Source organism: Myotis myotis, unplaced genomic scaffold (genome assembly GCF_014108235.1).
Source record: "Myotis myotis isolate mMyoMyo1 unplaced genomic scaffold, mMyoMyo1.p scaffold_m19_p_5, whole genome shotgun sequence".
NCBI lineage: Eukaryota > Metazoa > Chordata > Mammalia > Chiroptera > Vespertilionidae > Myotis > Myotis myotis.
In genome coordinates this window covers 59,838,111-59,850,668 of record NW_023416357.1, presented here as the reverse complement: position 1 = coordinate 59,850,668, position 12,558 = coordinate 59,838,111, and the positions used below count along the sequence as shown (strand labels likewise).

Sequence of the window (12,558 nt, the reverse complement as noted above, 5' to 3'; positions counted from 1 at the left end):
AGAACACTGAAAGTCAGAAACCAGCAATACCCTATTGCTTCCATTAGTGCCTTTCATGTATAGTTAAAAGCAAAAATAAAGACTGGCAACAGGAAACAGAAAAAGTGTTTTATAATAACAGAAGCAGCAAGATCGTAGTAGATAGAAGAGTCTAAAACAGAAAAAGCAACAAAAGTCAACTTGTAGTTGAACAATGCTTTTAAAACTCAGTTTCTTAAACAAGTGCCAGGAACAAACGTAATTCTTCAAATGACACCTAAGGTTCTTCAATATCATATTCTCTCACAGTCCAATCAGTAGCAGTGATACTGAAGTACATTTACAACACATATGAAAGACCTGGCCATGTTCACAGGTACGACTATAGGTACGACTCTATTTCCTTGAAATATACGAGGATTCAAACTAGACAACATGAGACAAGCAACACTTTAACATTTACCATAAAAATGTACACAGTGCACATTTTAAAAACAATGGGTGCGGCACGCCATTGGGAATTTTGTCTGAAACTAAAGCAAATATCCAAACCTCAGTCCACATCCAGGGGAACCTGACGCACCAAGATGAGCACATTTAAAGCACTGTGACCTGTATGGCAACTGTTCAGCTCCGAACAACTCCCTATACATTTGGCAAAAGGAGCAACATTTTTAAAATATAACCTAGATGCCTTAGTCCTTAGACCATCTCTGAAAATAGCTGGTAAGTTTCACAACTGTTATACAAAGAAGTACTGAATTTTTTTTTAAAATCAGGCTTATCAAAAAAAAAGTCACCCTCAGTAACAACAACAACAACAAAAACTGCTCCATATGCTTGAACTGTTTTTAGAAACCTACAGCAATATCACTTAAGAGAAAACAGATATAACATAACTGTCTAAAATATACTGAACAAAAATGGCATCATGTGAACAGAATTCTGTTCAAGAGGTACCTGAAACAAACTGTTCAGAATAGAGCCAATGCTTGGGAAATGGAGTCTCTTCAGCACGGCTATTATGAGGTTAATAATATCACGAACCATCACACTGTAGTGCAGAACCATCTTGGAGTTCACCTACCTGGAACCTCCGATTACAGAGCAGACAACCCTGAAGGCACAAGGCAGGGATTTGCCCAGAGCCAGGCAGGCAGTCCCAGGGCTGTGCTTCTAACCACCATGTGATTCCAACCCTGCCTTCACTGACATCATCTAAGGAGCTGCAGAAAAACACTGAGGTCTGTGCCCTACCGGATCGTGACTTCATTCCCTGGGCTCTGAATTGTAAAAGATCGCCAGGTGATTACAAGAAACCTTCATGCCTGGGGCCTTGTCAGACAGAAGAATTTCACCCCTGTGAGTTCCGGCCCCACCTTTTTCTTTCTTTTTTTTTTTAAACCAATAGTGTTAGTCATATCAGTGACCATCACATTAGGGACCAATTGCTAACACCTATTCCCAAGGCCTTCAAGTTTACTGTTCCTAATCCACTGTGGGCTTTAAATAAATCTGCTAACCAAACCTGTTAAAACTGGATATAAAATAAAAATAAACCTGTGCTGAATGAGAATCAGGTCCCTCATCTGCATACACTTTGGTGTAGTTATTTTAGCTTCTCAGAAGCCTCAGTTAGGTACAGCCACTTTGAAGAACAGTTTGACAGTTCCTAACAAATTTAAATAAATGATTATTAAACAACCCACGTACTCTACTTGTAGATATTAACCTAGGACACGTGAAACTATATGTTCACACAAAGAACTGAATGTGACTGTTTACAACAGCTTCATTCATAATCATCAAACGTGAAAACAAAGCAAACGTCCACCAACAGGAAAATGGATACACTGTGCTCCGTCCATATAATAAAACGCCACTCGGCAATGGAAAGGAGCAAACTAGGCTTACAGTCAATGAAAGGAGCAGACAGAAAACGCCACATGCTGTGTGGTTCCACGTACATGACATTCTGGAACACGCAAAACTACTGGACAGACATCAATCAGTGGCTGCCTAGGGATGGGGTTGGGGGAAGGGGATGAACTACAAAGTGGTAAAGGGAATTTTGGAGGGTGGTGACAGTATTTTCTATATTGACTGAAGTGGTCAATACACAATTGATTATATCTGTCAAAACTCATCAAACTCTATACCTTAACAGGGTGAATTTTGCTGTATATAAATTATATTTTAGTAAGTCTGACTTTAAAAATAAAATAAGCTGTGACATATTTCCAAGTTTTTTGATGATCCTCTGAATTTTCTATTCCTGTAGCTACAAGAGTGTGTGAGTATGTGTGTGTCTGTATCTACATCTTTCCAGATACATATGTACACATATGTACACACAGTTATAGATGTAGTTATATATGTAAACAGAAGGACATTCTAGCCGAGCTGCCAAAGGGGAAATGAACCAACTCGAGAAGTAGTAAGTGACCTGTCACTTAAGGAATTCAAACATAGAGTGGGCAACCATTAAGATACCTTCTGATTCTGAGAATATACAATTAGAAGAATTTTAGAAATTGGAGGACCAAATTTTGTGCTTTATTTCAGTTTTATGAGCCAGTGACCCAGTCACATTCTTATTTAACATCCTCTAAAAGTACTTTGTACTTCTGATGTTCAAACTTCTTGCTCTTTTCTTCAAAACAAAATATTAGTAATGTTTCCATTTTTTCAATGTTTTAAAATGCATTTTCATAGGTTTGTTAAGCTATATCTACGTAACAAACATAACTGTTTGTGTTTCTCCATTGTCCTTTGACTCATTCTGGGGCTGACTGATCAACTGGAAATCATTTATCATGAAATTGCCTTTTTCAAAGATTATGACCACTCTAAGTAGTTCGAAAAAAGGACTTATAAAGACATTGGCCTAGCAGGATGTCACACCAAAGCATGAACTCACACTAGTTAAGTCTATAAAATGCTAAAGAGTTAGAGTCATTATTAATTTTTTTCCCCTTCAAAGACTTGGAGCCATATGAATAACTGTGTCAGCACAGATACACAGACGACATACTGAAAAAAGACAACTAAAGGAAAACAACAGCATTGCATATTTTTAAGTTTAAATTCATGGTGTGATAAAAGGAATGTCGCACTTGCAGTGAACTGCTATCCGACTAAGTGAAAATGATGTTCTTTCAGTCACCTGCTTGCCATTCTTTATGTACAATAATATACACTAGAACTTTCTGCCAGTCTCTGGAGACTATCGTTTTTACTAAAATTTCCTTGAAATTAGAGCAACTACCTCTTAACTACTATATTATGAAATATCCCATAAGACCTCGTTTATCTTACAGGAATTAAAAAAGGAAATTTTCAAAAATGTTAGCATTTTGCAACAATAATTTCAGTTCTCAATTAAAATTTAATTAAATAAAAATCTAATAATTAAAATGTTCATAATTATAATATACATATTTGCAGTAATATACTCAGATTTCACATTTATCAGTTCATGTAATTCTTAAAACACATTATGATAATATGTTTATACAACTGGTTAACAAACAGAAAAGGCAAAATATAACTCACCAGACTAAATCCCAGAAGATGTCACTGTACAATTTCCAATGAGTCCCAAGGGAACACAGGCATAATTTTTCTGCTCTATTCCAGATACTAAACATGAGATACAAAAATAAACCTTTAATTTAACAAGTAACAAAACTTGTAAAGCAAGTATGCCAATTCTAACAGCAAAACTGGCAAGAAGTACTAATACCAGGTACAGGTTACATAGGATACAATAGCTATTAATTTAATTAAAATAATTTTTAATATTTTCAGCTAAATTAAACCTCAAACGTTTTATCAAGTTTGTTCCTCTGTGTTCCGTTGCTTAAGCTCTACCTGGAGACCACAAGTAGCTATCTGGGCTAAATCTTAGGGATTTAAATGTTGGTTCCACCACCCAACAGACGCACAGTAGCCTATGAAAGAAATAACCCTGAGGCTGGGTTCAAATGAACAGGTCCTAGCCCTAGCCTGACTAAGAAGTCAACCTCACGACCTTGCTTAGCAATGTTTGAATTGAGGACAACAGCATCCTCCCTCCCTCATACTGTAGTTATGTGGATCAAGTGAGATGAGATAGATGAGTGAATGTGCTCTGCATGCTGCAAAGCCTTTTACGATGTGTGATGTTATTATGCAATTAATTTTTGTTATCTACTCATTTTAGCCATAAAATAGCAGCAATAAAATCCTTCGTAAGACTGCTCTGACGCAAATGATTGGAAGGCTCTTGGAAAACATTAAAAACCAACAAACAGAAAAACCTCCACAGAGAACAACTTGAAAAAACACTCCTCTACAGTTATTACATTGCTTAAGGTTTCTAGCATCTCCTCAGTGCCTTTCCCTCTTACCTGGGGAGGTAAAGGTGTAAGAGAAAACTTCCCAAAGTCTTTCCCACCTGTAAAGGTTTCTGGGTTGTTGGGTTTTCTACTGTTGTGTTTAACCTCGGGGGCGGGTCAGAGGGGGGGACACATTTTACCTACATAGGTGCACAGAGCCTGAAGTGGCAACAGTCCAACAGAATACAAACAGCAAGGGAAAGGGAGAGGAGTTTGTCACTGTATTACTTCCCTTATCAGCCCAGAAGAGTTTTATTCAAAGGATATGCACAATCACTGAATTAAAGGCATTTGCTTCTACGGATTGAGAAACTGGAGGAAGTTAATGCATCGCGAACTGTCATTCCAAGAAACTAACACGTTTCAGCCTTTGGAACTTAAGATTTAGGTAACGCACTCCCTTTCATTTCTTTTGCCACAGACTATTCTCAAATTGGGTAACCAAGAAACCTAGATAATTGCGACTTGGTTCTACTCCACCCCTGCAGCCCCTGGTTTTAACATAAAGTGAACTGTAATGTAACCACAATGGTTACCTAATAAGACATTTTATTGAAAATAACCACCCGCAAAAGAATTTCCCCAATACTAATATTATAAAGTTCAAGTTATTTCTTATTTAAGTAAATACACTTTTAATGGGGAAGGGAAATAAAAAGAAACGAATATCTTGAGTAACTTCTATGTCAGGTGCTATACTCAATTTAATATTAACAAATGCTCCCTGAGGAAAACAGTATCCCCACTGTAAAGTATTTGAATACTATCTGGGGGTCAAAGCAGGAATCTGAACCCCAAACCATCTGACTCCAAAGCCCACTGACACGGCTTTAGATATGAAACGTCATTGCAGATTTGAAAGCAGAGAAGCCTTAAAGTCTTTATCTAAGTCTTGCAATGGAGCTGATGTGGAAGTTTAGGAAATGTTTTTCATAGTAAACAAGGTGTAGTAACTGATTATCCCTATGATGCCGGTGCCAAGCCCAAAATAGAATATAAACACAGCGTCCAGGGGAGCCACAGAGGGCAAAGCCAAGGTGTGCAGGAGCTCCTTTCCAGTTCTCGGATTTTACTCCTTCCTGACTCTGCTTACTGTTTTGTCTGTTAACAGCCTGCTAACCCTGCACAGGTGCTAAGAAGACAATGATGAAGATGGTGAAAACAAGAACAAAAATTAAAAGAGCAAGGCCAGAAACTAATAAAAGAATACTCCTTCTTTAAGAGATTGCCTATAAAGGATTCCAGTAAAACATTTTAGTAACCCATCTCCCATTAAGAAACAAAACATTGTGATATTAAAGTTACCCCAAAATACTTTTGAAATAATGTTTTCAGAATACTTTAAAAATCTCTAACACTTGCAATTGATTCTGGCCAATGTTTTGAACACGAAGGCTTGGCAAGATATCAACAGATCTCCTCTCAAAAACAATCAACAAGAAGGAAACAAATTCATGTGAAATTCTTACAAGATGGACTAAATGCTGCATAGAAAAACAAATTCAAATAAACACAGCACAGACTAGAGTATATAATGCTTTCATCTATAAGCAGCTGAAACAAATAGAAAGCCCTGTGGCATTAACCTGTAAGCAATGAAAATAAGAAAAATTAAGTATGGTCAAGAGTTGTCCACAGGCCTCTGGGTAGGGAAACCATGAGTGACTAAGCAAAAGACACCAAGCATTTGACTGGAAATGAGGCTTCTACAAATAGAAAAGTTTGCAAACATCAACTAGCAAGTGTGTCAAATTTCTCAGGCAAGATGATAGATATCATCAGAGGTAAATAAAGAAGAATGTCCTTCAAAAGTAGAATGGCCACATGTCTCAGGTCACAGCCACCAGTGCCCTGGCATAATTATTTACAGCACTCTGTTTATGTCTCAAAAGTGTCCCAGTTGGGCAATTATATTGTTATCTTATTCAAAAGTAATATATGACAATGGAAAGGCAAAGATTGTAGGGAGGGAGGAAGGACCCTCTGCTTGCATAATGGCTTCCCATACAGTATCTGTTTGGGTGTATCCACTCAGCCACTGAGTTATTCATTTACTCATTCAGTCACTCAACAATATTTTAACTCTTATTACACCCCCGCACTGTACACACTCTGGGGCAAATACAAAAAGTGAAGCCTGAGACCAGGCCAGAGGGAAAGACAGACAGATGTGGAAATACGTAAATATAACAGATATAACAGTAAATCTGAACGGCATTGAGAACCAGAGAAGAGAGTGATTTTCCCCCAAATATAGAGAGCGCCACTTGGAAATGTTTAAGCCCACACAAAATCACTACATACAAAAAGCCATAAAAGTCAGACTTCAGCATAGATCCACTAACTAAATAGCAATAAGAAAAAATTTAACAAAATCTGTCACTTCCAAATCATAAGGTTATAAATATGAAGGCTAGCACATAGTCCTTGTGAATTTTGGTAAATAAATTCCACTAATCATTAAAGATTATGTTGTGAAAAATGAGATAAATTTTAGGCAAAGAAAATTGATAGAGTAGAAGGTATGGGTTCTAATTCTAGTTCTCAAAACACAAAGACAAAAATTGAAACAGGTAGTACTTCTCAGGTTGTCTGAGGAAAGACCAATAATGAAAAACCACTTAGAAAAAATTTTTTAAAGTTCTGTTGAGATTAATGAAAATACTTTGCAACCACCAGTCTCAAAGATCACTCTAAAAACACTAGAAGAGAGGATCAAAACATCTCTCCAAAAACAGAACACTGAGCAGAAATAAAATGATTTAACAACACGCACAAACAAAAATGCTTAGCTGTGTATACAGGTTCATTGTACAGTTTACTTTAAAATAACCTTTTTAGTTTGCAACTCATAAAAACAAAATCATCAATAATTTTTAAGAAGCGTTAAGTAGGGTGTGACTTTTCTGAAACCATCCTTGAGCTTACAAACAAATTATTAACCTCACCAACGTTGTAAGACAACCCATAATGGGTTCCGTAAGACAAAAATGTGTTTCTCCATTATCAGTTCTTTTAATAAAAACCCCCTTTAAGTACAGCACCCATTTTCTATTTCTGCTAGAAATTAAAGCTAGATTATCAATTCCTTATCATTAGATGAAATCATCCTTCCACCTATTTTAGGAAAAAAATTCAGTTTCACCACAAATATGAGGGAGGGTAACTAGAACTGCAGGGCTGCATGCAGTCTTTACATGAAACTTGCCTCTGGAAGCATAACCTAAGCGGGACAGGTGTTCACAGTGGAACTGACGAAACTTCCTGATGAAAGCTTAAAACTAGGAGCATATTTTGATAGACTAGTGACAAAATCAGAGTTCTCTCTGGAAAAGAGTTGATCTCCACCCTACCCGGGATAAAAATCCTGTACATAAAAGTTTGGTTACTCCCACCACACTACATCCTTAAGGGTTAATGTGTACAGTACCTCTCCAAAGTACAAAAAATTACATAGAGACAGTAAACAAATCCACTGACTCTATGTAAGATCAAATCAAGAGGTCTCTGGACTGATTAATCCTTGTATTTCATTTTGGTCATTTTTTTAAAGTTTATAATGCATACACAGGTACACAATAAAACACTGAGAAATCTGTGAAACATCCATTGAACATAACTGTGTAAGCATAAATCATGGTCTTGAATTAAAGGACCAAAAGCTTCTGCAATAATAACCAGTGCTGTATTTTAAAATACCTGGGGAAATAAACTTTGGGAAAGGGTCATTTCTATCTCTGTACTGTCTAGCCTGCTCTACAGGGTTAAAATCAAACCAACTAACCATTCTAAATTGTAGGGTGGCTCATCTGAGAAAAAGAATGTAAAATGAAGAGTCTAGTAACGTCAGAAATGTTGTGCAAGAATTGCTCTTTCGGCTAGGAGTAGCAAGCACACTATAAAATGCTTCTGCTTTCGTTCTTCCAATTCCTCAAATGTTTAAAAAGTTCCCAGCTCCAGTTTTAACCTGTGCGCCACAGCCACCCACATTCACACTCAGCATCTTGGCTCGACACAAATTACTAACCCACTGGGTGCAGGCTGGCGCGGATGAAGCAGCAGGGAGACCCTAAGGCTGTGGAACAACTGCAAGGGGAAGGGACGGGGCCGTCATTCCCTTCGTGTGCCCATCTCCTTTCTGGCAGAGATTTGCAGATTCCACCACTAGAGTTTGGCAGCCTCACAATGGGGCCGCCTGCTCAAGGGCTGACTGCCGCCGGCCTGGAAACCCCTTTCCCCCGCTTCCCACCCGCCCCAAAGTCGACCCGCGACAGGTGGGGCGAAGGCGGCGATGCCCAAAGACATCTGCCGCTTTCGCTTCAAGCCAGCACCCCGCGCCGGTCCACACGCGCGACCCCGGACAAGGCCGGCCAGCCGCGCCCGCCGCACCCGCCGCACCCGCCGCACCCGCGGCCCCGCAGCGGTCACGGGCTGCAGGCTCGCGTCAGCCTCGCTCCCCGCCCCGCGGTCCCCTCCGGGTGGCTGCGCTGGCGAGGAGGGCGGCGAGATAAGGCCGCCAGGGCTCGCCCAGAGGCACTATCTGGCCCGGGCAGTCGCACCGGCGTGCGGCCGGGCACGCGGCCACCGCGCAGCAGGCCTGGGAAAGAGCTCCTTCTCAATGGGGCCCCCAGGCCCGCCGCCCCCGGAGCGGCCACAGCAACGGCGCAGCGATGGTGCGCGCCAATGCGCCCCGACTTCCGCGGCGCCGCACCGGGAGAGGCGCTGCCCGGAGCTCCCCGAGCGCACGCCGCGCGCACACGGGCGCACGCCCCCGCACACTCACTCACACGCGCTGCACACTCACGGCGTCTCGGCCCCACCCCTGTGCCAGGGAACCGCGGGCTCCCCGCACCGGGCAAGGGCCCCACCCAGTTCACCATACCCCAGCCCCAGCTCGGGCGTTCAGGGACCTGCTCGCCGAGGCCGGGGGTCCCGGAGGCCGCCCATCCCGGAGGCCCGCCCGCCCGGCCGGCCGGCCGGGGTTCCCCGGCACCGCGAGGTCTCCGTGCGCCCGGCCCCGACACCAGGCAGGGAGGAAGGGGCGGCGCCGCGACTGGAGCGGGCACGGGGAGTCGGGGACGGGGGCACCCCCATCACCACCACCACCCACCCGTCACCACCTTTTCTGCAGCACAAAAGGTTGCAGACGAAACCGCCGTCCCCGTGCAACCTACCGGGGGCTCGCAGCTTCTCCACCTCCGCCGCGCCTGGGGCCGCGGAGCCGGAGACCAGGGCGGGAAAGGCTCCGGGCTGCGGCGCCGAGATCCGGGCAGAGGCCGCCTGCCGAGCCAGCGGGGTACCTCTCGGCTCCCACCGCCCTCAGCGCCAGCAACCGCCCGGCGCAGGCCCCGCCCCGCCTCCGCCCGCCTTCCCGCCCTCCCCCGGCTGCAGAGGCGCAGCCCGCGAGCTGAGCCCGCCTCCCGCGCCCGCCGCACACCCGGAGGAGGGCGGGCCGCAGGAGAAAGGCGCTAAGGAGGCCGATGAAGTGGCCGGCGGGCGGAGCTGTGGCTGCGGAGGGGAAGGAGTTGGAGGAGGAGTCGTCACACCCCCTCGCCAGCCCATCCATACCCGGCACGCCCACTGAGGAGCATGAAGAGCACCAACTCACGGACCTGGTGACACTCGGGTTTCCCCAGTTGCGTGGTGTGGTGCTGTTTGTCATTTATGAGTGGTTCTCAACCTTCCTAATGCGCGACCCTTTAATACAGTTCCTCATGCTGTGGTGACCCCCAACCATAAGATTATTTTTGTGGCTACTTCATAACTGTAATGTTGCTACTGTGATGAATCGTAATGTAATTATATATGTTTTCTGATGGTCTTAGGCGACCCCTGTGAAAGGGTCGTTGGACCCCCAAAGGGGTCAGGGGTCGCGACCCACAGGTTGAGAACCGCTGGCTTAGAGGATTCTGCGCTGAGCAGAAGTAGACAAGGCTAGAATCCCATGAAATTACAAATTATAAGATCAATCTTAGAAAAGTGCTAAATATCTAGTGAAGGAAGGGTGGGGTAAAATTCAAATTGATACTGATCGGATTAGCTATTTATGAATCTTCAGACTTGATCTTTCCCATTCTTGCAAGAAATTCTTTATCAAGATTTTCTCTTCTCAATTCTTGTACATCTCTGCCAAAACAGTTAATAAACTCAGCAATAGGAATATTTACTGATGTTTATTTAGCTCTCACTATGTGCCAGGCCTTTTTCATGTATTTTCACATTTACAGCTCTCAACAATTTTATATCAGTGACCAATAATGATATGTATTTTTAAAATGCAGAAAGTTGAAGTAACTTCTTCGAGTCACACACCTAGTTAGTGGCTGAACTGGGTTCGAACCAAAAAAGTGAAACCTTAGAATTGTTAATACACGTTGTTAATTTATGCTCCAATCTCTATCGAAGAGAGTTTGTTGTTCTTCTTTTTGATTGATTTCAGAGAGGAAGGGAGAGGGAGAGATAGATAGAAACATCAATAATGAGAGAGAATCATTGATCGGCTGCCTCCTGCACACCCCACACTGGGGATCGAGCCCGCAAACCCAGGCATGTGCCCTTGGCCGGAATCGAACCCGGGACCCTTCAATCCTCAGGCAGACACTCTATCTATCCACTAACCCAAAGCAGCCAGGGCTCTTCTCTCTTTTTTTCTTTTTTCTTTTTTTTTTTTAACAAAATATTTTATCTAAACATGGAAGGCATAAACTTGGTGTAAATTAATACAAATTTAGACAAATCTTGATTCAAATTTATAAAATCTTTATATGCCTCTGATAATTTAAGGCAAATAAATAAATCTGAACACCCCTACTTGAACAGCATGATACCTGGAGGCTCCTCAGCTAGAAGACATTTTATACTACTCTGTGTGCCCTAAAATAAGCAAGGGAAGATAGAGGGAGAAGGAGATTTTGACTAATATTCTCTCAAGGTCAATTTTAGAAAACATATATCACTTTATTTCCAACATGGATATGTATGTAACTTCTCAAATATAGAACCTGACACATTATATGTGCTGAATAAGTGATTGGACTTTGGCTTTGCATCAGCAATTTAGGAGAACACACTGAAAGTTATTTCAGATTATAATCTGTTTGACACTGCAGTATATTGTTCTCATAAAACCACCTCCAAAACATTGACTACTTTATATTCAGAAATGTACTTTTATTCTGTCCCGTCTGAAATTTTGTAACCTTTTTAGAAGTATGCCTTGTACTTGCCCTTTGCTCTGAAAGTTTGGCAATGTTCTTTGGCCAAAAGCAATAAAGTTCTGTTTTGCCTGTAAGTTTATTAGGCTCAGGGCTAGCCCTCTTGAGAGGACATTGTCTCCAAATTGCCTCTCTTCCTGGGCGGTGCTCCCATTCTAGCCCTTACTCCTAACTCAATCAAAACTTCAGTCAGTTCTTGAGTGCTCCAATGAACACCTAATAAACCAATTCACCAGGCTGATAACAAACAGCTCTATGTGTGGGCCCTCAGTGACATGTCTATGCCACTAAAGACTCTGAATGGGCACTGTCTTAACTCAGATCAGTTGTGGATTGCGAAAACTGTGTCTGAGGGTATGCGGGTGGTGGGAGTGACGCAGAAGCCCTTCCCAGGGCTTTTCTATGTTCTGTGGAGGTCTATTCAATCTATTTTTAATGGCATGCTTATAAAGAATTGGGAACAAACATAGAATAGTTCTTGTGATCTGAAAGGCCTTCTGGGTATGGAGAGTCACACACTCCAGCTCAAATGCCCCCTGTGTAAGTTACATCTTTGCCTCAAGGCATCCTTCCCACACAATCACTTTAAAAGGAAGATTTCCTAGGAAGGATTATGCTTTTTTAAAATATCTGTCCCCCACTCCTTGCTCTTTGGCAACCATCAGCTTATTCTCTATATCTATGAGTCTGTTTCTGTGTTCTTTTTATTGCATAATATTCCATCATATATATCACATCTTATTTATCCATTCATCTTGATGGACATCTTGGTTGCTTCCATATCTTAGGTGTTACTAGCAATGCTGCAAAGGACATCGAAGTGCATCTATCTTTGCAAATTAGTGTTTTTGTTTTCTTCAGATAAGTACCCACAAGTGGAATTTCTGGATTTTACGGCATCTGTATTTTTAATATTTTGAGGAATCTCTATACTGTTTCCCATAGTGGCTGCACTAACTGACAATCCATTGACGGTGCACAGTGGT

The 12,558-nt window shown here is 42.1% G+C and overlaps 1 protein-coding gene across 43 annotated transcripts in view; it reads right to left on the bottom strand.

The window, feature by feature from the left end:
* Positions 1 to 9,672, bottom strand: part of MACIR (macrophage immunometabolism regulator) — a 149,885-nt gene extending 140,213 nt beyond the window's left edge. For 37 of the 43 annotated variants that reach the window (XR_004967829.1, XR_004967825.1, XR_004967828.1 and 34 more), the window contains exons 1-2: positions 9,533 to 9,672; positions 3,535 to 3,621 (exon numbers count right to left, since the gene is read on the bottom strand). The gene's annotated coding sequence lies outside the window, so the exon portion shown is untranslated. Of the gene's footprint in view, positions 1 to 3,534; positions 3,622 to 4,370; positions 4,391 to 8,142; positions 8,164 to 8,385; positions 8,586 to 9,532 lie in introns of those variants that run through there. The other 6 variants (XM_036311009.1, XM_036311004.1, XM_036311006.1 and 3 more) reach the window with 6 other exon arrangements.
* Between the last annotated feature and the right edge of the window lie 2,886 nt (positions 9,673 to 12,558).